Source organism: Dermacentor albipictus, chromosome 4 (genome assembly GCF_038994185.2).
Source record: "Dermacentor albipictus isolate Rhodes 1998 colony chromosome 4, USDA_Dalb.pri_finalv2, whole genome shotgun sequence".
Taxonomy (NCBI): domain Eukaryota; kingdom Metazoa; phylum Arthropoda; class Arachnida; order Ixodida; family Ixodidae; genus Dermacentor; species Dermacentor albipictus.
Window position 1 is genome coordinate 119,500,083 of NC_091824.1, and position 23,136 is coordinate 119,523,218.

At 47.0% G+C, this 23,136-nt stretch overlaps 1 protein-coding gene across 1 annotated transcript in view; it reads left to right on the forward strand.

Annotated features, from left to right (window-relative positions):
* The first annotated feature begins 8,663 nt into the window (after window positions 1–8,663).
* LOC135916051 (helix-loop-helix protein 1-like) overlaps window positions 8,664–23,136 on the forward strand; it is a 75,252-nt gene continuing 60,779 nt past the window's right edge. The window contains exon 1 of the mRNA XM_065449295.2: window positions 8,664–8,802. The gene's annotated coding sequence lies outside the window, so the exon portion shown is untranslated. The remainder of the gene's footprint in view (window positions 8,803–23,136) is intronic.

Sequence of the window (23,136 nt, forward strand, 5' to 3'; positions counted from 1 at the left end):
CCCCTTTCATCCCTTATATATATATATATATATATATATATATATATATATATATATATATATATATATATATATATATATATATATATATATATATAATGTGTGTGTGTGTTTACAGTAGCTGGCGCAAATGGCGGACAGAAGTCTTTTTATTTTTTGCATTAAGTCATGCGAAGTTAATAAATGGACACACATTGTTTCTCATTATCAAATATTCGACTCATCCGGTTTCGTCTTAACGGGAGCCTACTCTGTACGTAAGCTCAGAAAAGCGACAACGCGCAGACGTGTTAGCGCCCCCCCCCCCCTCCCCCTCTCCATGCGAATAGGAAATACCACAAATGTTCGGGAAAAGAAAGTATGTTGCGTTGACAAGGGTTAGTTCCTTTTGAATAAGCTCTACGAATATTCATCATCGTCACTCATCTAGCAGATGCATGGTGCTCTCTTTGCCAATGATATACCAGACGTCTCTTGAAGGCGCCGCGTGTGTTTATTCACACGGGTGCGCGGGCGTTGCCTTAACCAGCACCAACAAGCAGTTCTAAACCACCCAGCTCAATCAGAGAGTCGTTTAGATCCGTAATTATACAGTAACGGAAGCAGTAGCAAGGCAAGGACTTGTTTGAGATCCGGCGTACGTAGTATTCCCGTAAACAGCAACGAAGAGGAAAAACAGTTATGCACATCCAGCGCATTCGTTAGAATCTATATGAAGCGAAGCTTTCGCGAAGCTGTTAAGTGTTAATCTTCTGCAACGCGTCTCCGCACTCGGCAATTCGACAAGACACGGGATCCTCCACCACGCGACATAGCGAACACGGACACAGCTATCTCTGGGATATATATGCCCATGTTACCCGGCGAGGAAAAAAAAAAAAACGACCGAGTCGACTCTCGTACCGAAACCCAGGAACGAAGGCGAAAAGAATATCCGATTTAATAAAGGAATTATACGCTTGAAGGCGGATATTTTTTTGCGATGGGGATATTTTGGTACCATTTGCTGTTTCATTGCGTAATTCCGAAGACAGCAGAGCCGGCCAACAGAGCATCTCTAGGGCTAGTATATACAGATGATTACATGTAATCATGTTCATACATTGGGTTACACGCATAAAGCAAGCAGTATGAAACACGCGCCGCGACCAAAAGTATGAATATGAATTGGTATACTAACTCGCCCAGCTTTCAATTCTTCTGCAGATTATATATAAGCCGTGCAAGGGAGAGAGAAGCAGACAAGAGGCCGTCCTTGCGATTTGTTTACGAGTGCTGCCCTGCATGTGGTGTCGGCTACTCTGCAAGACAGCCAGGGTCGGCAAAGGGTTCTCAAAGGAGGCTTCACTTTAAACAGAACGTGGAATTCGCAAAGTTACGAGAAGGTATTCCGACTATACGCCAATACGCGCTACTTGCACCCACGCCGCGTCTCTAAACGCTTCGGGCGGCAATTGATTAGCGGAGCTTTATGCTACGTAATCCAGCGGGCCGATAGGAAGCGGCCAGCGACGGCGGCGGCCATGAGGCGTATTGAACGCGCGAACAGCTCGACCTTTGGCGACGACGGCTTCACTCGAAGAAGGTGTGGAGGGGGGGTTCTTAGAAGCAGCTTGCATTCATGAAATTTTAAGCGCGGGTCCCACGAGTGCCGAGTGGGTCAGTAGCGCTCCCAGGGTCGCGCACCTGTGTGTGTGCGGTGCTCGCCGACGTCGCCCACGCCGCGAACAATCGACGCCTTCGAGAGCCGGCGCCAAGGATCGCGCTCGCGTCGGGGCGGCCTCCACGGATATGCGGCGAGCGCCTGTCGATGCCAGCAGCCGCGGCGCCGTCGCTTGACGGGGTATTTAGCGCAAGCTGCGTTTGTCCTCGTCATATTATGCGTGAGCGCCGCCGTTCGTCCACAAAGAGAGAAGGGGAGAAAAAAAAAAGGCACCTCAAGATAAACGGCACTGTCGCCGCCGGTACCTGCCGCCAAGGAATACCGCGCAGTTACCGTCATTTGCCGGGTGCGTCGGCAACCAGGACAAGAAGACTTGAAGATGGCGCATGAGCAGACAAAGAGAGGCGAATCCTTCTTTCTTTGTTTTCGGTAGGACTTAATTCCCGAAATATTACGCCACAAGATAACCTGCTATTACCAGGGTTCTTCAGTATAGCTTTTAGTACTGAACGACCGTGCTAATATGCATGACTGCAAGGTGCTTCGAGTTGTAGTGGACGTCCTGCAACCAGTGCTTCCATGCCTTGAGTAGGCATCATATGGCTCGCCCTTTGCCATCATTTCGAACACCAGTCGAAGTTTCAACGATATGCCATTGGAAGGCTAGAGGCATAAGGTCTCGTATATTCATTCTTACCTTAGTGCTTTTTCACAAATCGGCTTCCGACTTTACCTATCAGGTTTTATTACGCTACATCTGGCTTCAAATCCATGAACTCTTCAACGTACGGTGAACACAGCAAAATGGCCATTTATGTCTGCGTGGGCCTCATGTTTTCCTTGTGCAGTGCAACCCCCATGACGGAAATCAAGATGTCAAGCTCAGAAAGTGACATGCGAAGTCTTTAGACATGTGGCGAACTGTGGTGCCGATGTACACCTTCGGATGAAGCGGCACCCTTGGTGTTATTCTTGGTGTTTGGCTCGCCTCCCAGTTCGACTATCGGTACCAGGAACTCGAACGAAAGCAGGATTCTCGTCGCCAGCTCTCATGTTGCGCGAGACATACAAGGACCATCTTCGCATTTACAATGATGACTCGACAACTGTGGAGTTGTCGAGTCATCGACAGGAGCTGTGATCTCCCCCTCCCCCCCCCCCCAAAAAAAAAATAGAAGTGACCATTCAGACCTCTCACCGGATAACGCCGACTGCTGCGGAGCTTGCTGCACTTCTCAGCGCACTTCGCATGATTCATGAAGATCTACCACGAAGATGGATCATATTTATGGATTCAAAGGCAACGCTACATTGTCTGCTATCCGCTCTACGTTGTGGATGACAATACCAACTTGTGCTGGAAATAAGGCAGCTATATCACCAACTAGCAGAAAAAGGACGTGACATCACTTTTCAGTGACTCCCAGGTGACTGCGGCATCATGGGCAACGAACGTGCCGATGAAGCTGCTAGGAGGGCTCACGTGATAAACCCATCCCGCCATCAAGAACCGATGCAGCAACGAAGCTTCGCATACTCGCACGTGAGGCCACCGACGATTCTTGTGGAACACGCCAGGGTTCCGACGTATTTGACTGCACCGCGTATGCTCCCGTCTGGCCGTGCTACTTGGTGCGGATTGGCTCTGTCAGCACCTTTATGACCGACGAATAGTAGTCACATCAAACTTGAGCATTGGCAAGCACAGATTTCGCTCAGTACGTAGCGAAGACTGCCTAGGCGGCCAACTAGAAGCGGCCAGGAGTCAACGCGCGCTGGCGCCTGGACCCATCCTTCCGACTATACGCATTCCATCTGGAATACCCCGAATTGAGACAGCTGTTCTCTACCAGCTGTGGCTACGAGTATCTTTTACGAATGCATTTGCTTATCGCACCAGAATGACTGACAGTTCTGCATGTGATAGCTGCAGCAGCGAGGAAACAATCGAACATATCCTCTGCCATTGTCACCACTTGCAGATTCCAGAGACAGTCACTCGTGTCGGCGTTGGCACGCCTGGACGACCGGCGCTTTCTGAGCGGACGATCTTAGAGTGGCGAATGACTGACACTCCTGTGTTTCTTTGTTTGTTTGTGTGGGGGGGATGCGTGCGTGTGCGTGCGTGCGTGTGTGTGTGTGTGTGTGTGTGTGTGTGTGTGTGTGTGTGTGTGTGTGTGTGTGTGTGTGTGTGTGTGTGTGTGTGTGTGTGTGTGTGTGTGTGTGTGTGTGTGTGTGTGTGTGTGTGTGTGTGTGTGTGTGTGTGTGCGTTGGATAACTATCCAACAACGTGTGTGTGGGATAACTGGATAACTATCTTCCGGTTAACCTCCCTGCCTTTCGCATCTAATTTATCTCTCCCTATGACTTTCTCTCGATGTTGTCGGTTCTTTCTTTACTTTTACCCCTTGACTCTTGTGTAGGGAAGCAAGCTGGACACGCGCCTATGCATGGTTGACCTCGCTGCATCTCTTCTTTTGTCTCTCGCTCTCTCCTTCTGATATGTTCACTTGCTCACCAACCTTCTAGTCGGTATGCATCTGCTCTTTTGTCTCGCTCTCTCCTTCTGATATGTTCACTTGCTCGCCTACCATCTAGTCGGTAGGCCTTGCTTAATATATTTCTATCACACATATTACACTTTTGTGACTGCAGAATTCAAGCCAGTCAGTGTTCGAGGTGTGCCCATTTACTACGGATTCTTGGACCCACTTTACATATACATCAGTTGGCGAAATGTCTCGCGAAATTCTTTGCTGTACCGCAAAGCCTCATCATAGGCAGCAAAGCAAAAAAAATGCATATCGTTGTTTCATGCTGCATCGTTCCGAAGTGCAGAAGAAAAACTCTGAGGCTTAGTTCGCGAATGTTCGTTCATGTGTTTATTAGTCCAGTTTTGTGATTGTTCACTTTCCGACGATAACTACCATGTAAGAGAAGAGGAGCAGCCGGCGCCACACATAGGCACGAACTGCTCCTTAAATACATTTAATAAAAAAAAGAGCTTTGGCGAAAAATAATACGTGGGCCATACTTAGCAGGAATTTCTTAGAGAAGGAATATGAGGAAACTGACCTTTATTAGTCCCAAAGAAATTAAGGCCTTCTTGGTGACCCTAAAGACTCTCGGCGTAGCGTACTTGCTATGTGCCGGGCAAGCAAACCTGTTATAACGCCCACGGGGAAAGAGTTTGCTCGTTCCAGCCACCGCGACACTGTTGAGGTGGGAGAGTTGATAGCAAGTCATCTTTGAAGTAGGAGACCGCGTGGCGCCTCCTTGAGGTACTTACTGTCGGTCAGAAATACGGGAAATGGGTTCACTGACAAACGCAAATTTCTGCTTTTTACGTCATGATACTTCTAATTTAATGGCTCGCTGTGTAGGTCGCTAAAGCTACTGCTGACAAACTTTGAATTCAAGGTTAATTTGACGTAGTAGTTCTGCGGAAACCCGCAAGGTGGAGAGAAGTAATTAATAAAGGGAAAATCAGACATCCACCCATTCGTAGCAATCGCTACAATTGCTACGATTGCTACGAACGGGTGGATGTCTGATTTTCCCTTTATTCAAGGTTAATTTGTGCACAGGCTTCGGGATTAATGTTTTCTCACAAATTCTGTTTCTTGTAGAATTTGGTGGCCCTTTGTACGCTCTGGGGTGTGGTCAGCCCCGCACGGAATACGGGTGGATGGGGTGGGGGAGCCTGCCTATTTGAGTATTCGGTATTATATAGTGTGGTGTCAGCGAGATATGTGTTTGCAGTTTCCGTTTCAACGAGTGTGCGGCGTTCGCATAGGCAGTGTTGGTGTTGTAGAGCTACGGCTCATGTTATTTACATGGTATGGTGCATACAGGTGAGGTAAAGCTCTCGGGAACTTGTGCGGTTTTACGTTTCTCCCCATCCTCGATGTTCGGGAACCGACTGCATAAGCAAATTTGGAAGCGGAAACGTAAATATGAGATGTTGAGAAATGAGCGCAGTTTCTGGCCTTGCTAGTATATGGATTTCTTTCTTTTTTTTTTACCACTGCTTAGTAACCTGTTTCCGTTACGCTGCGTGTGCGTTGAAATTACCGAGATTTTGGTCATGAAATTAATTTTCGCCTGATTGCGGACGGTTTCTGAAGGAGGACACACAGTCTGGCGATAGAAATTACGCCTCGTCCATTCACGAGGCAAAAAGTGCTCGTCAGCACCGGAGGGCATCGAACCCATGTCACAGTGACATAGGAGGCGAGGCAGATATCTCCGATAATCGGAATTAGCGCGTTGTCTGCAGACCCTTGCATCCGGGGGAAGGGGATCAACCTCATCTCTGGTCTGTTGTGCGTCAGTACAAATGGAATCCACGTGATGTACCTTCTATACAGTGCTACTGAGGGAGACTCACGCGGGTCCCAACTGCCCATAGGACATTATGGCGAACAAATATAACGGCGGGAGAAGTCAACCAAGACGTCGTTGATTCTCAAGAACGTTCTGAAAAGTAAGCGAGTCTGTTTGAGCTCCCTGCCTTTCTTTCTCCCCTATTTCTGCAAACGCCGGTCAGCTTGGCTGCAGGAAATAGCGCCTCTTCCTCTTCACAATCGCACTCTCTCTCTCGCTTACGTATCGGACGTCGGCAATAGACTGCAATACCTATATAGCCACTATACATGCATAGTCGGCAATAGACTGGGATACCTCTATAGCCACAACGACGCAATGCACCCTCTGTATTCGTCCATGTTGCGTTTCCAAGGGCGTGTAACGCACGTTAATAAATAATGAATTTGGTAATTGTTTATGTGATAGGCGTTGTACAGAACAGTCACCGGCCTTCGGCGAGTATGTCGACACCGAGCGCCTGGCCAGCCGTCCGTCCATTCCAGGAGGCAGTGTAGTCTAATGCGTGATACCCGAGGTCGCGATGCTTCCTGGCAGGGGCGTGGTGTTCTGTGCGTCGAACTGCAGTCGTCGTGTGTTCGTGTTGCTGGTATAGACTATTAACAATGGCGTGCGATATCCCTTGTGGCAGACACAATGTAGATGATGCTCACAATAAGTGGACAAAATCAATACGTCATGAGCTCGTGAAAAAGGTAGGCAGCGTCAGTAGGTCAATGTTGTAAGGTTTTGGTACGGGTAGTATCAGTAGACCATAAGATCGTAATAGTTTACGTATGATCATTGTATAGGGGGAGGAAGTTCGTGTGAATGACGATGGATAATCATCGAATGATAGGAAGCTATGATATCATCGCGTTACAGTCGTTTAAGTGTTGCATGAGTACCTGTGAGCTCTTTAAGCGGAGCTTTGTTTGCCTAAGCGATTTTTTGTTGTTGTTAGCATGTAGGAATACAAAAACGGTGCATTCTTCTCGACGAGTGTAATACAGTGATACTCACTTTTCGGTGCTGCTTTGGTGCTATAAATCCTCGTGAGAAACATATTCCGCCCGTAAGAAACGTAGATATTAAAAACTAAAATTTGATGTGACTATATCTTCGTTTCAGGATCGCAAAAATATTGTAGGGCAATAAATTTCTGGATACTCGTACACTGTGACCGTCCACGCGGCCTTTGTTACGATATACGATAAGCTTTCTTTTTCTTACTTTCATATTCAGTTGAAAAGCCCCGAAGAGATGACGCTGAGAAATGTGTCCATAGAAAAGCAAATATGGATGTTCATGTGCCCCTTACTAAGTGTTAAAAAATAACATAACCTGAAATATTTATAAAGTTATATGTTGTTGTTCTTGTTGTCGTCGTCGTCGTCGTCGTCGTCGTTGTTGCTGTTGTTGTTGTTGTTGTTTTGAGAAATTGTATTAATGAAAACATCGCCTGTGTTGGAAATACTTTCATCCGCCTGTCAGACCATAGTTCATCATCTCACTTACTCTTCACGATTTGCAGCACGCTCAAGCAGGTCGACCGTTGTTCACAATAAAAAAAAAAGTTTGCCGTTCGGACGTGCCGCCTCTATTTTGTTGAAGTCCGCGTGGTAGCCGGGGTGATCGAACGCTGAAGTCCGCAACAACCTGCATTTGCTGTTGGCCCCGTAATACCCGGTGTAGAAGTTAACACATCTGTGGTGTAGAAAAGGCATGGAGAACGCGAGGCGTCTACAGGCCAACACTGCTGCGCCGGGACGTTTGTGTATTGCTCTACAGATGTGTGAATTTGAGCCCCACCCCGGTGATTAAGTGCTTCCCAGAGAAGACTACTGGCGCGTTGAGTGCTTAAAAGAAGTTATTGACGGAAGATTTCGGCAAGTCTCAGTGCCTGAAGAAGTGGCCGACAAGACCCAGCAATTACCATTGAGCTGACAGAACACGAAGTAAGCTTTAAACTTATACTAAGGACAAACAGTATTTGAAGGCTATGTCTTGAGCTACGGAATATATAGACGATGGAGCGCTGAAACAGAGTAGTTTAGCACCCAATTCTTGCAAATCTACGAAGAATTTCGATAACAGAGTTGACCTGATCTTCTAGTGCTCCAACAGCTCACCACAATATGTAATAAATGTGCACCTTTGTAAAAGCTATACCACGCTTTTAGAGTGTAACATTGACTATTCGCGCTGTCAGGTCTATACGAGCAGACCATTACCGCAAATATCCCCAGCATCGCAACGTCTCCGACGCCCACAGTCTTGCGCGTGCTGAATGACCTGCGCGCACGTTGTCGTATCTCGTTCGATCCGACACGGATCCGCACGCCCATGGGTAGGCGTGGATGCGGAGCTCGTCACAGTGTGCTCAGTGCAAACCCGCATCGTGCACTTCGCACCGCAGCCGTGTTCCATTGGCGCGCTCCGAGTGTGCGGTCCGCCTCCCGAATTAGGGGAGCCCGGCAGCCGCCACCCCGAAAATCGATGCCGCAGCGCCCACCCCCGAGCCTTCTTCATTCGCAGAACTCGCGCGTGCGGACCCGAGCCCGTGGCCTCCGAGTTGGCCTCCGAGTTCCAACAACAGGCAGCAATTCCCAGCGACATGCGTGCTGCGTGGATTTTTAGCTCCGAGGCGTGACACCGCCAGCGAAACATCCGAGTGTGGGACGGCGAAGTCGCGGCGACGCTAACAAAATGCTCACCCACGTGTAAGACTGTGGCTCTGTAGGAGGCCACCGGTTTGGAAGACGTCAGGAAAGGTGAGCTCGTCATTGTTGTAAATGCTCGTCGCGAATAGGTTTCCTCGTGCCGCTGCCACCTCCACTTGTATAAGGTGTCTGCTCGCTTAATGTGTTTGATTCTCACTTTGGAGTCGGTCATCCCTTGTCACTGACCAATTGGATGGAAGGGCAAGGTGTAGGGTGTATGGATTAGGGATTCCAGAGATCGTGAGGAAAAGAGCTCATGTGTACATGCAGAATCACGTTCCCGTAGAACGTGCCTTGCATGTCTTGGCCAGTTTGACGGTGTAGCCACGAGCTAAGTTCCGTGGATCTTAGTGTCGCTGGCAGCATGCTCCGGGCTTTTCATGTCGGTTGATTCTGTTGCAAACCAAGAGAGGACCACAACAGGTGTTTCAAAAGGCGTTTTTTGTACTTGTTGCTGATGTATGTAGGATACGTTTTACGGGCAATTGAGACTTGACTGTCTCCGAAAGCGAGTATAAGATTTCTGTATTTCTGTAATCACCTTTTTCTCTCTCTAATTTTCATCACCTTTTATGAGATCACAAATGAGTCTGGCGCTGGAAGCGTTGGCATGACAGCGAAAAGGTATGCAAGTATCAACACGTATACCACGGCATAGACTAGTTCTTAGGTGATCGTGCGAACGCATCTATAAGTGGAAAAGTGGACTTCCCTTGCAAGGCTATCGCCATTTACATCTCGTCCGCTGTCAGAGCGGAGCGTCTCGTTTTCTTTCTTTTTTTAAAGAAGTGTTACCCCAACAATTTAAGCACTGGTCGTGGAGGGAGTTGGAGAATGTCTGACGCCTGCCGCGGTAAAATACGAATGAGGCTAAGAGGCATATAGGGGAGTGTGCCACCTGACGCACTATGAATGGTGATTGATCTTGATAGGCACCGCCCCACGTGCGTGTATGGTGTCGCGCGGGAGTCGCCGCCTCTGCCATGGAGGCTATTGGCACGATGTTGGGCAAAGTAAATAACAATGAAGTTGCGTTGCGTAACGTTCACAATAGACAAAAATCGGGAAGCCACCGAACATAACGCGCACGCACGCACGCAAGCAAGCAAGCATGCGCGCACTCAGATGGATATTATGGTCCTTTCTGGGCGAAAGCGGACATACAGGCATATATAATGAAACGCTGATTGCTTTGAAGTTTGTTTTGTTACCAGTAAGGTATTGGTAGCGTGGAAAAGGGGCCTAGGGTTTCAATATAGGTGCCTCTCTGGTAACCGCCTTCCTGGCAGACAACTAACGGCAACGAGAAGACGGAGCTCCTCGGCATCGACGCAGCACCAAAACCGGTGCAGGCCACAAATGTCTGCGCTGTATGAGTGTACCACCTTACGGGTACAAATCCTAGCAGCATGACGTGCTAATCACTTGTTTATTTGTGGGCGTTCCCGCGAAGACCATAAGGAATGCGTGCAGTTGGATATGCTGTGGTGTGGTCAACTCCAAGAGCTTACGCAAGGCATGTCGACTACCGGGCTTGGCGTCAAAGTTCTGTCGACTAGCCGGATACGTCGAAGTACTTTAGCATGGCAGGGAAGGCAGATTACACGGTCTGTGCAGGTCATTCTTTCCTTCGTGAACAATATGCCGTGATAGGCGGCGGAAAGGGACGGGGAGAGAGATGGAAAGGTAGGGAGCACACTTACGGGAGGGAAGCTGGTTTCTTACCCTACATTGTGTACGGAACAAGGGGTAGAATGGTTTACATTTCAGTACAGTGACCTGCGTTTGGTTTCTGACTTTAAAGGAAGATTTAATTTACCCTTCCCACTACTTCGGTGTCGCACAAATTTCGCAGCATGGCCCCGTATCTTGGTTAGAATCGTTCAGTGAAGCACTTAGTATTCTTGTTTGAGTAGTTTGCCCCTAAAAAGATATGAAAAACCGCTTTCGTATGCGCATCTCACAGTCACACAAGAGAGCTGCTGCTGAAGCGTGGGCTGATTTCGCTGACTGCCGGCATGTAAAACTCTGAACAAACCGAGCAAACGACGATGCCAACAGTTTTACTGAATAGCGCGGACCTAAAACATGCATCCTGTTGCGAAATGTGAACGATAACAACGTAGCAGTAAAGTCAACATACTGTTTTGTAGATGTTAGAATGAAACTAAATTTACTCAGAACCCGTGTAAGATGATTTTTGGTTAACATTGATTGTGTTAAGCTAAAGAAAAGCATTGTGCTGGGTGGTCTCCTTGTTGTTTTCTATGCAGCGCACAGGTATTTTCTTTTTTTAGAATTATTCACCTTCCTAAATTTGTCTTAGTAGTGGTACTCCAGATTAGTAGACAGCAATGAAGATGAGAATGATAATGGACATATTATAACTGAAGTTCTAACCATTTCAGCAGCAACTTTTGAATGTTGTACTATAGTGATATCAATAAATATTGTGCCTGTTCAATAGCGCAGTTTTTAAATTCAGTACAGGCATCACAATCGTCATGCTTGTTAAGGCTTTTGGAAATAGTATTAGTTTTCTTAACATTCAGTTGAGTTTTATTTAAATCTAACCAGTTTGACATTTCGATTAACCATCTACTAGCTACTTTTTCAAGGTCGAGTAAGTGTTATATTGCGCTTCGCTGCCAAGCCCGAGGACGCGGGACCGAATGCCGGCCACGGCGGCCGCATTTCGATCGGGGCGAAGTGCAAAAAGGCCTGCGTACCGTGTATTGGGTGCACGTTAAAGAACCCCAGCTGATCTAGATTAATCCAATGTCCCCACTACAGCGTGCCTGATAACCATAGCTTGATTTTGGCATCTAAGACCCCGGAAGTTACCTCCCTCTCCCCTCTCTCTCCAGCGTAGGGTAGCCAACCGGATCTCTCCCTCTGGTTAACCTCCCTGCCTTCCCCTCTCTCTCTCTCTCTCTCTCTCTCTCTCTACTACATGGAGTCAAGAAAATGAAGTTCGGCGGAAAGGAGCTGTGTATACTTTCCGTGTCTTTTGGTGCGTCACATGTCTGAACTGCTGCAACAGAAGTTAAAAATTCATTGTTAAATTTGTCCGCCAGACTGAGTTCGCTCTACTCAACGCCATCAATCGTTAGCGTCGAATGATCGAAGACCACCTTTTGTTTTCTCTATAAGCGAACGTGCCGAACTCGATGCTTCTCTGGAACTTTGAGAGACGGCTGCAGGCCTTGCCTGGTTTTACAGAACGCGAGCTCTCTTTAGGTATGAGTTGAATTTGTTTCTGATTTTTTTGTGTTTGTGTAACATAGACACCTCTCTTAGTCTAATAAGGTTACGATATATTTTATCTGTCTCTCGAACACTGCTGTATATATCTCTGTTAATCCATGGTTTTCGGCATCATATCACAGCAGCGCTCTACATATTGCAGAAACAAGTCATGTATAAGAAATGCTGGGATTTTGCTCTCTGCAGCTATCATTGAAAATCAACATTCTCAATTCTTGCATGAAAAGCGGACAAGGAAGTGACACTAAAAGAGCGATAGGTAACTGAAGCATTGCTCACACGCTTTTCTTGTTTTCTTTATCACGAAAAAGAAGCAAAATACTGATAAGTGATCGCTCCAATCAGTCGTGAGCACCCAAGCGCTGACGTCACTTTTATCTTGGCTAGTCACACACAAGTCTAGTAGGGTTTCACTTCCTGCGTTATTCTAGTTCGCAAGCCCATTACGTTTGTACACGAAAATGACTCAATCACATCTAAAATTTCAGCATTGCCATTTGTTGGGCGTATTGGTAAACAGACAATGAAAGCATATTTAGCCCCAGCGAACAAGGACAGATGGGAGACGACATAAATAAAGTTATTGAAGTTAGCGCATTGTGGTGTCCTCTCCATTCTGTCCTTGTTCGCTGGCGCTAAATATGCTTCCATTGCACATCTAAATGTTGTCTGCACTGTGGGCTATGTGACAACAGGTCAATATTAACATCACCGGCAAGGACAACAGGTAAATTCATTAAGCATGCACATCCAAACACAGGAGTTATGAAACAAAATAATTCTTGAATATCCCCTGTTGGGAGTGATAAACTGGGGAAATAAGTGGTGCAACACCTTTAACAGTGATCGATTCATAATGTGCTTCTAAATTCACTAAGCCCCTCATAGAAGGTGTCGCCTTTCATTATAGTGACACTGCACCTCTCATGATATGCAGTCTGTGAACACCTTCGGATGTATATCCCTCAAAAACACTTCATCGCGCGCACTTGAGCACCAAGTTTCAGTAAAAACCGAAAAAGTCAAACCTACGACCTAAAGATTCCAATGGGGATTAGGCTTCCACCTGCTTGTTTCTCAGACGGCGTATATTTATACGTAAAATTGATATTCTGTCCCGTTTCTTTAAAGAAGGAATCTGGACAGCAGATTTGAAAGATCAAGTGTCGAAATACATGGTTTCGAAGAAAGCAGTCACTGGAAGCGAAACTAGGAATTCGGATAATAGAAATTTTAAAAAAGCAGTTCAGCAAATCCTATCAAAGTCACTGTCGCACTCAGTGCTCAGTGCTCGGTCGCCAGGTTGCGCACAGAAAGCTTACCATCTTACATTGCATTACATAGAAACTCATTTAACTATCCGCAGTTGCCGCTTTGCAGTGTGCACTGCTAAGAAAATTACAGCTTCTTGATCTTTCTCGAATTACGCTCAGTGATTTTGTTTTTATGACACACACACACACACACACACACACACACACACACACACATACACGCTTATATGTATATATGCGTGCGTATATATATATAGAAGCTAAGCCACCCCTGCGGTTCATTTTGTGAGCCTCGTATCGATCTGAAGCTTCATCATTAGTGTATATATATATATATATATATACACACACTAATGATGAAGCTTCAGATCGATACGAGGCTCACGAAATGAACCGCAGGGGTGGCTTAGCTTCTATGGTGTCGCGCTGCTAGAGGCGCGTGGTCGCGGGATCAAATCCCTGCCGCATTCCGATGGGGGCGAAATGCAAAAACGTACGTGTCCCGTGCATTAGGGGCACGCGCTAAAGGTCCCCTGGTGGTCAAAATTATTCCGGAGTCCCCCACTAAGGCGTACCTCATAATCAAATCGTGGCTTTGGCACGTAAGACCCGGAATTCAGTCATTCAGGCACACAAAGCTGTTCTAGAATTCGTCTTAACTATACGGGGCTCTTCTGTTGTGCTCATGATATGCGGGTAATGGGATTTGTTGTGTTGTGCTTTGCTCTTCTATTTGCCTTCTTTTTCTCTCCTACCCAGTCTGTTGGGCTTGGTGTCCCTTTCAGGAGACAATTGTTAGCCTGTTTGCTGCTTCTCTTTGTACGTATGTGACGTTTGTATGTTTCCATGATCGATCGATCAATCAAACAATCGTTAATTAATTAATTACATATAAACTTAGTTGCCCTACGGTTATTGCATAGTTGAATACACACTTAAATACACCACAGAGGCGTATTCAAGTAATGGGAGACACATGGATGTGAACAATTCGAAGAAGGGAAGTAGGGTATGGAAATATCTGCTAAGTCTGTAGACGGAACACGGCGTTTACTCGGGTCTACGCGCTTAATGTGGACGGAGAAGCTTAACCCTCTCCGTACCGCGTCCATTGTGCGTCGTTAGCCCGCTAACGAGGGTTTGAGAAGCCGCTTGACAGACCTTCCGCCCCTATACTCACGGACACACTGCGCTATCGGACGCCAAGGAGGAGAACTATGTATTTATTTTCTAAGCAGTTTGCTCCTTTCCCGCAAGGCGGTGATTTTTGGACGTGCTTCGAAGTTTCGCAATCGTCAAAGTATAGGAAGCAAGAATGGCTGCCCGTTATCGAATTTTTGAAACACCGCTTTCGAGACCTTCCGCGCCCTCTCATGGACACATTCCGCCATCGGACGTGAAGTAGGAAAACTGTATTTTTGTTTTCGCAGCAGTTCAATTTCCTTTCCAAGAGGCGGTGATTTTTGAACGCGCTCCGAAGTTTCGCGTTCGTCAAAGTAGGAAGCAGAAATGACTGCCTCAGGGAGCGGCGCACTTGCTTCGAATTATGGCAGATCTCTTCAGACCGCTGCGCCTGTGGTTCATTTTATCCATGGGCCGAGCAGCAGCTAGTCTGAAGATGGTGCCTTTTTGTCAGACGCTGAGAGCGACGACGACGCAATTAAATCAGTCCGGAACATCGGCGGCCGCCGCGCGGCATGCCCAACTGTAGTGCTTGCAGTTGTATTTTTGTGGTGGAATACCTGTTCAACAAAAAAAATTCGGAGATAGTGCCTATTAGACGGCAATGCATTTTGTATATCTCATAATCTTTTTTACACATTTTTCTTAGTAGCTACAAGCGTGTCTTTACAAATTTTGTTCAATGTTATCCCGCAATCTTGATTCTGACAATTTATATCTTTTTTATGACATATATCTCGTTAATAAAACTTTCCTGCGTGAAAAGTGCATTCATTATGCTTTTTGGTTTTGTGTTACATAAAATAATCACTGCAGTAGTTCCTTCAGAAAAAAAGATCTGGCGTAGCCTACAATTAACGCCTATTTCCCCGTGGTATAGGGAAAGAGTTACCGTACTATCAAAATGCACATCGAGAGAGCTTATTTCAACAACCCTGACTAACACTGCACGATAATAATAATAATAATAATAATAATAATAATAATAATAATAATAATAGTTTTTGTTGCCGTCATATCGCACCACTTTTACTTCGTTCCTGACAGGCTCTCTCTCTTTACTAACACAAGCAGAAACTCCTGCAACCCTTCAATCATCCTCTAACAACAGATATCCGAAACATATATGAATGCCTAAGAGAAACCGAAGCACTATAGGGAACAATTGGCGAGTCAGTGAAGTATTTTCGCTTCAGGAGCGCACGACGTTCTTATCTGAACGTTCGCGCGGTTTTGTGCGCGCCCCAAGGCGGTGCGAGCAACTTGTCACGTCGTTGGAAGCCTCGCCGCTCGCCCGACGACATCTTCCGCGTGCAGCAAGGTCAGCAACCCGAATGAAAGATGCGACGGGTAATTGAAGGCAGAAAGTCTATACGTTGTGCCATTTTCCCAACCTCGAAATCTAATCGCAGTCAGCAGCTAGGCCCCTCGCCAGTGCGCGTCCGACTCGTTCCTCCGGGGCTCTGCAACGTGTTGCGCCAGGGCTTGTTGCGTACACTGAGCGATAGGCCTATATAGCGCCCAGCGGCGTTGCTTCTCATTTGCACGTTAAGCGGCTTACAGGCCTACAGCCTGCGCTCGCACAGTGGTCAAAACGCGAACGCGAGATGGCGTCTCTGCGGGGTGTCGGAGAGTATAGCGAACTCCGTGCTGGCCTCCGTGACACACGGCGCCGATCCAAAACAAACACCGTTCCCCGTGTCTCGAATGCTAAGCGTGTGCGCGCTTATATACTCGAGAGGCGTTCTGCAGCGTGTTGATTGCGCGAACGCTGCGAAGCTCGCGGCCGTGCTTGCGTGTTTGCGTGCGCTGTGCGTATGCCCCGTGCACACGCTCCGTTTACCAATGCATTTCCCATCGTTCGGCAACGGAATGAGAATTCTGTGCAGGATGTCGGCCGCGGCAATTTATCTCGGCGGCTTACGCTCGGGAGCCCCGAAAGCGTGTGGGAAGCCTAGCCGTATACCTGTCAGCGCAAGCGAGTATTTGCTGGGCACGGCATCCCCGGCGTTTGGAGCGGCGCGTGATCAAGTAGGCAACTGATGAGAAAACGCGCGTGCCCGTTGGCGCCCAGACAATTGAGTCGTTCACCGTGACGCCTCAGTTTGATTGTTCGCGAGATTTCTCAACCCCGAACGTGGAGGTACATCGCATAACATGATTCGCCGACGCGCACTGCTTAGCCGTTATCATTGCCTATGTAATTACCCGCAGTTCTTCGTAGTAAGTTATATTACTAAGAATTCGATCGGGCTCGATTTCGCGATCAGGGCTGATGGGGATAGATCTTCTAGCTAGCAATTTGCTCCCTGCCGCAGATTGAGCAAAGTGCCTTTCTCAGCCGAGAAATGCGACCCTGATTGGGCTTGAACACGCTCTATAAAGTGCCACGTGTGGCGGGGTATTCAGTTGCAATGCATTGTTGACGTTGGTAGGGTTTAGCGAGGATTATTGAATTTTAATTGAATCCTGGCGTGTTACGTGCCAAAATCACGATTTGATTATGCGGCACGCCGCAGTGGAAGACTCCGGGTTAATTTTGACCACCAGAGGGTCTTTAACGTGCCCGCAATGCACGGGACATGAGCGTTTTTGCACTTCGCCCCCACCGAAATGCGGCCGCCGCGGTCGGGTTTGCGTGATGATTAGTTTCCAGTGATGCTTCAACACGCAATGGTTCAACGTGAATGAAGCAGAATGAGAGAGACGCGATTATTATAGAAAGAGAGGTGTGTAAAACACACCTCTCCAGTAAAAACTGGCCACTCGGAAACATTTGTGCTACCAGAGAAAACGCGATCAGCTTTGCTATCGCTGTCAACGTAAGTTTCTCGTCACCAGGATCAGCTACTATACAGCTAAGGCATTTTACTGTGACCCTCTGATGTCAGGGCCAATGCACCTTCAAACAAATAAGGCGAACTTACGGCAATTAGCAGCTTACTCGGTCGCAGCTGGCAGAGATAATGCTACGATGGATATCGATAATGCTAGATGAAGCGCAGCTGTCGCCTGGAGCTCGGTCTATACTATACCGGCATGCATGCAGACAGGCGAAGGTTGAAAATCAACTTATTTCGACTCAAGTGCATCATCCCTTTAAGCCCGATACAGATTCGGGATTGGTTTACGTCGACGCATTCTAAATGTAGATAGCTTTATCCAGGATTCACTCGCTCATGCCAGATAACTCAAATAACATTTTTAACATTTCGCGTTCAAGTTTCAACATTTGGTCGTTCCTTTTAATGAGTTTCTTTCACTTCGACTGGTCCGTCAGCTGCTCCTTCATTGAGTTGATTACCTTCAACTCAGCCAAACTATCTTGTCACTTCCGCTTTGGCCGGCCCCATTTATTAGGGCGTCAGAGTCAACCGTCAACAAATTTTGTCAGATAGCCCTCGTCTGTTCCCGAGCCTACGAAGAAGGAATCCTGGCATCCGGGTACAAATCTTTATGCAGCTCTCTTTATCTCTTCTACTGCTTCTTCCTTTCCCCCCTTTTGGCAGCCACCGGTTTCATTACGAATGACCATTCCTTGTCCAATGTAAAACATTCATTTAAGCAATCGACTTAGAGGCCTATGATAAGTGGTCGGTGTTGCGGTGCTCTTCTTTTTCGCTTCGAATGATCTTGCAGTCCGTGACCTTCTTAAGATTCATTCTCTGCGAATAACAAGTAGCCACTCGTGCTCTTCGTAGGTCGATCCTGTAAGTGATAAGGCTGTCTGCTCTCATGGCGAAGAGTGATTTAACCGGTGCCGAATCGAAAGCAATGTAAATCTTAGTTACCTTGTCCCGTCCTTCGTCACCTTGTAGCCTTGCACTTCGCGCACTTACTCTTCGTACCTTGCCTGCCGGCTCCAATGTTCCCATTCAGGTCCTTTCCAACGACAACTTTGACTTGCTTTTTTGTCAAAAGTGTATGTACGGGTACAATTTGGCTGCAGTCTGTCATTGACATCCACATTTCCTAAAGCCTCCTTTACATCGTCTTAGAATTAAGGTTTCATTCTCCTCAAGACTCGTTCCGACATGTACAGCGTATGCACTGATGACGTATATGGTATATATTGCGCCCGATTTCGCCCACGTTATAACTTATAGCCGCTGGCATTCATTCGTCCGGGCAGTCCACGCATGCGCGTTTTGAGCAATAAGCTATCTGTTTCAGTTGTGGCTTTCGCGGTGCCTAACACCGTCTACCTGAGGCCATAATTAAACGGAGATGCAGACAACGACGAACCCTCTTTGACAGCCAGTGAGACGGGTCGAGAAGTTGGCGACTTTGTGACAGCTACAATCGTCCATAGCTTAGCGAGGCTAAGCTGAACACGGTCGCGAGTACTTTCCGCGACGCCGTCGTGTTGTACAAGCATATATGGCCATGGTATTTTTCCGTTCGTGTTCTTGCGAGTATTTGTGCCCGGTTCAGCTGAAATAGGCTGAAAATCGAGACAGCATGCACATCATTCTTCCTCCCCATTTCTACTATGCATTCCGCGAAAGCTGCGCACATTGCCTGGTCTGTCAACCGGTGCCTCCTCGTCGTGCCACTCCCGAGTCGGACGGGATCTTCCAGACGGTCGGGCGGCTGTTCCTGCTCGCTCTGTCGCTTTGTTCTTCGTTTGTACTCGCAGTCTTCGGCGTCCCCTAAGCGAGAGAGCGTTGCAGCTGCGTCACATACCGATAGGCCCCGAAGGCGCTACCGATCTCCAACGCGGCCTTCGAAGGCGCCGCCGTCGCGCTAAACGGCCTGCTTGGAATGCAGCGTGCGCCTCGCGCGAGATAACGTATCGACACCTGCCAAGCTGCACGTAAAGACACGCAGGTCGTGCCTTGCGCGCTGCCTGGGACACACGAACACCGAGAGCGCGTTCGCCAATCGGAGGAGGCGTACGTATACGAGGCGCGTAGGCATGTGTAGTAAAGTGCAGTGTGAGAGCAAGCTGATGGGTGTAGTCGATCCATTCGGTCGATCCATTCGGCGTTAAATAGAGAGCTTCACTTCGCTGCCGTTGCTAGTATTTGTGAACTCGCTGCAGTCTTCACCACATTGACATCCGGCGTACCTATTCTAGATCTGTTAGTGTCCCCTGCTGTCTTAAGAACGTGCAACGGAAAGTGAATCGATTCGCAAATCTCTTCCTCGTGCGCGATGGTTTCTGTTGCGCTTCGACGACAACGCATTTCTGGGGTACGTGCGCGTCCAGTCTCCACGACGCTGCACAGAACTTTGCGAACAAGAGTGCATGGCAGCCTGGATCGTAGATATATGCGTCTCACGACCGGCTTCTAATGGGACGCGCAGATATGTAGCCCGACAAGAGCGATACTACAGACAGTGGTGAGGGGGCCTCCATAGTGCGAGCTTCTGCTCGTTTCGTTTAGTGCATCGGCGCCTGCAGAGTCGAAGGCGGCCAAAGCTGCGCATTCTCTTTCCGACGGACGATACCGAGTCAAGCCTGCCCATTTGTTCAATCGAAGTCGCGTGAGTGGGCATATTGCACTTGACTGGTGCTGCGGGGAAGCCTAACTGGCGACGGAAAGACGGAGATGTTGTGGGACAAGCCTCTGGTATCGGTTTCTACGCCGATGCGACTACAGCGCTCGACGCCAACTCTGTAGGTCTGAGGCCGCAGGAACGTCTACAACCAACATGTTGCTTGCACGTGGTGAATGGTTTAGTAAAAACAAAATGCTGGCTTTAAATTCTCATGTGGCTAACTGTGATACAAAAGTCGCTGAGTCTGCAGATTTCGGTTCTTAAAGATGACATTTAGGTACCAATTATGAGAACAGAAAGATGCTGTACTGTGAACCACTTTATAAATTTTAAAAAATGTTAAAGCTTTTTTTTTTTATAGGATGCGCCAACTTTGTTCTTGCCTCACTGCTTCTGTCATTTTGCATTGTTTATTTTTCCCCAACGTAACCACTGCAACACATTGTTATAGGCTTGAGAGCAGCTCTTCAAGAAAGCAGGGCGATTGAATCTTCATTATGAGATGTTAACTGAATATTGTATCGCGCTTGAGCAAAACAGGTCAGGGCCCCTATTTTCCTTCGAATGCAGTGAAAGTGCAAAGAAAACGACGCGGTTTCTGTGCGATGTTACTTACGTTACCTGTTCTCGACGGGAGATCAATATCGAACTCGACGAACGAACGTGTTGGCGTTTAGATGCCTCTGCGCTGCAATGGCTTGCGCGTCGAGCCCGAAACCTGTTGCTCCGTTCGTTAACACGGGCTTCCCAGCTTATCACCGAGAACGCCCGCGGGGTTGTATTCCAGCTATGTGCGTTGCGGACGAAAAGAAAATTGTCGCAGAACGACAGGCAGCACATAAAAAGAACATGGCCGAGAGAGAGCCGGATCCTTAGGCAGTTGCCACTGTGGTCCGTGCCTGGGCGATTTCTCTTTCCAGTATTGCCGGATATGTTAGCGCTGACTCTATAGAACATCGACGTGCCTAGGTTCACCGGCTTGCTGCGCTATTTTGTTTCGCTCTGCGATAACATCGAACGTAGTATAGTGCGCCGGCAGGGCTGCTGGCGATAATGGGAGGCGCCGCCGAAAGTATCTGTTTCCATTTAAATTATTTACTTTATTACCGTCCTCCCTGTGTGGAGGGAGCGTAATCGACTCTGCAGACATTTTCACTAAAGTTGTTGTCTCTCTCTCTGTCTCACTTTATTACCGTTTATACAGCCTGTCCCAGCTAACTTTAGCCGGAGCTTAAAAATATGCCGATGCATTCTAATACGACGCGACGAAGTAGATGTTGCTGAATATTGTATGGAGCAAGTCACACTATGTTTTGTATTCTGCTTATCTGCATAATTAGTCAAGATTAATCAACCAACTACTGAAGCAACGAAGTCGGGCAAAAAATTCCAATTACAAAGTTGTAGAGAGCTTTGCAAAACGTCCGAATAAACAGTTTATCAATTTTTATCTATTAAGCATTAGTGTTCTTCCGCTTACTGCAGATGCCCGCGAAAAACAATATATATATATATATATATATATATATATATATATATATATATATATATATATATATATATATATATATATATATATATATATATATATATATATATATATATATATATACACACCACGTGAACGTGATATGCCCGCTTGCGCGTCGTGATTGCAGCGCAAACGTTTCTCGTACCAGCGAACATAGCATTTAGCAGGGTGTGCTTCTCCTATTAACAACACATGTGCCTACGCGTTTCCCAAACTGTGTTTCTTAAAGTACAATCTTAAAAAGCTCAGCCAGTTGTTAAACTCCTAGCCTATAATAGCTTAATGAGATCTAAACTTTAGTCCGCCCGTATTGCCTAGGACCCCTACGTTAAGCGTAACCTAACGTTGTTGAACGAATCCAAGAACAGCCTGTCCGGTTTGTGCACTACAAATTATCGACTTTCGTCTCTGGAACTGAACTAAAGTGAACTGATGGCATTCTTTCTGTTGCTTGAATTGCGCAGAAATACGATACGGACGGAACTCCTTTTCCAATGACTCAATAACAAACTACCATTCGAAGCATCAATGTATATAAAACTCCTGTTGACGAGACTAACTCGTCACCACCATCAATATGATTTACACCCCTATATTTTGTCCCAATTAACACATTTAAATACCTTTTTTACCACGCACTATTCCTGACTGGAATTGCATAGGTCCATTACTTCATTACAAAACTGGGTGACAATTTCAAACTTTTCTTGTGTGCTCTCACATGTTTTGTTCATTGTTCTATTTCATTTACGGTGCCCTCCCTGCAATTGCGTCGAGTTCGCAGTATGTATGAAGAAAAAACAAAATAAAGAAAAATAATACATTCAGACTGTCCCACGTAACTTTATCTGAACGTTAAAAATATGCAGATGCCACGTAGCTAGACAGAACCAAGGGTAAAGTTGTTTCCACTCTAAACTCAGATTTTAAAGAATATATATTACTTGCCAAAACGACAATCCGATCAATTAAGTAACGCCGTAGTGGGGCACCCGGAATAATCTGGACCACAAGGGGGTCTTTAACGTGCACCTAAATCTAAGTGCCACGGGTGTTTTCGCATTTCACCCCCATCGAAATGCGGCCGCCGTGACTGGGATTCGATCCCGCTACCTCGTGCTCAGCTGCCCAGCACCGTAGTCGCTAAGCAACCACGCGGGTTCGGAGCTTTAGGAGTAGAGCTAACTCCTCGTAATTGAATTCGTTGTACTTCTTTATCAGGATTTCGTTGCCAGACTTGTGATGAATTGTTTCCTCGTTAAATCTGCGTACATCAGCTTATTGCAATGAGCCTATTGTCGACCATCCTCCGCTCTTCCGTTTAATTCAGCGGGTATTCAAGACTGGCCGTTTGCGTATCTACGAGACAACCCCTCCGTGTATACTTAATCGATCAAGCAGAAAACGAGCTACGCAACAATGTCGTTTTGTGCAGAGTACAGAGTCGTCTACGAGTCGCACCGAGTACGTGCCTATCTTACAAATCGAGCCTTGCTGCCGCCTTTTTCCTAGGCGGATCCGCCTACAACCAGTCGACCTTCGCCCAACCATGCATGAGAAAGGCGTTAAAAGGCCGCGTAATAATGACCTTAGAAACGAGCATTTTTTTTTTCATCTTCTTCTTTG